The sequence below is a fragment of the Bos taurus genome, chromosome 8 (genome assembly GCF_002263795.3).
Source record: "Bos taurus isolate L1 Dominette 01449 registration number 42190680 breed Hereford chromosome 8, ARS-UCD2.0, whole genome shotgun sequence".
NCBI lineage: Eukaryota > Metazoa > Chordata > Mammalia > Artiodactyla > Bovidae > Bos > Bos taurus.
Window position 1 is genome coordinate 62,966,975 of NC_037335.1, and position 1,657 is coordinate 62,968,631.

The 1,657-nt window shown below is 40.4% G+C and overlaps 1 non-coding gene across 1 annotated transcript; it reads left to right on the forward strand.

Annotated features, from left to right (window-relative positions):
• The first annotated feature begins 1,344 nt into the window (after nt 1-1,344).
• Nucleotides 1,345-1,417, forward strand: TRNAG-CCC (transfer RNA glycine (anticodon CCC)). The gene has a single exon. It is a non-coding gene; the product is annotated as a tRNA-Gly (tRNA).
• Nucleotides 1,418-1,657: the final 240 nt, after the last annotated feature.

Consider the following 1,657-nt stretch of genomic DNA (forward strand, 5'->3'; position numbering starts at 1 on the left):
AGAAAGGCCTTTACTCAAGGCAGGCAGGTGAGGCTTGCAGTTTGGAATTCTCTCAGCAGGTGGAATTCACACACCTTCCTGCAGAGGCCGCACAGGCTTCGGGAGATGGAAACTGTTGGAAACAGCACCAACTTAACGAATAAAAATCATAAGTTCCAAGGACCAACAAAGCAGGACAGCTCCGCAGATCACACCAAACTTAACTCTTCCAACATAAAGGCCCAGAGAGGGAAAGGCACTTGTCCAGGGCCACACAGCAAGTTCAAAGCACAGCTGGAACTAGAATTTAAGCTTCCTGCCTCCCGCTCCAAGCACCTGGCTGGCCTTTCTTGAAATGCTGATATGTGTGTGTCTGTCTCTTCAGCCTGGCCAGAGGCTCATCGAGAGTCAAAACAGTGTCCAAGTCATGCCTGACTTCCTGGCTCCTGACACTTAGGGCTAAATAAATTTTTACCCAAAACTCTGTTTCTCAGCTTTATCACTTAAATGGTTGCTTCTGAAAATGACTGTACCCTCAAAGGGTAAACATACTCTACCAAAGAATAACAACACCTGTAGTATGCCTAATATATATGTTTGTATATACACACACATCTACACATACACATGAAACACCACCCTAAGAATTTTACCTATAATAATTATATTTAAATCTCACAGTGACCATAAAAGGTAGGTATTTTATCAATATTATCATCCCCATTTTGTATGCAAGAAAAAATGTGACAGAAGAGGTTAAGTAACTTGTGTAGAGTAACACAGCCAATAAATAATAGAATCAGGATTTGAACCCAGCCGAGCACTCTAACACACAAACCACTACCTCTCGAAGGTCCTATCTTTATCATACATATAAGATGCTCCAGGTACTATGTTAAAGCATCACTTGCATTAATGCTCACAGCGAAGCCCAGAGCTAAATGTTATTTTCCATTTTGCATCTAGAACACTGGAGGCTCAGAGGTATAAAAGGACTTATTTGCCTAAAGCCACACAGCTAGGAAGTGACAAAATTGGGATTTGAAGCAGTCAGTTCTAGTGGTATGCCCAGAGTCATCTCATGACTTACGGCTAAAATGCAATATACAATTCAGTCAAAACTTAAGTAAAAACGAATGCATTATCATCTTCCATAATATCCTGTGAAATATCTTCCTCTTGTTTGTTACTTTTGTTCCAAAGTTATTCATTCGTTTGTTCATGCAAATGCTTATTGGATTATATACACATACACACATATGCACGCACGTGCACACCAGCCAGCATGTGCTATGAGGGATATAATAAACATGACAGATATTGTCCCTACTAACCTTGCCTTCAAAAACCTTACATTCTGGGGCTTCCCTGGTGGTCCAGTGGCTAAGACTCTGTGCTCCCAATGCAGGGGGCCCGGGTTCAATCCCTGGTCAGGGAACTAGATCCCACATGCCATAACTAAGACTCCATATGCCAAAACTAAAGATCTCACATATTGCAACCAAGACCTGGCACAGCAAATAAACAGATACATTTTAAAATAAATATTTTTTAAAAACTGACATTCTAATAAGACAGATCATCATTCAACAATTCATTTCACAATTAATTAGCCAATTAAAATGATGGTAATTGCTACAAAGGAGAGGTAGAGAGTGTGATTAGCTTGCTCAGAGTA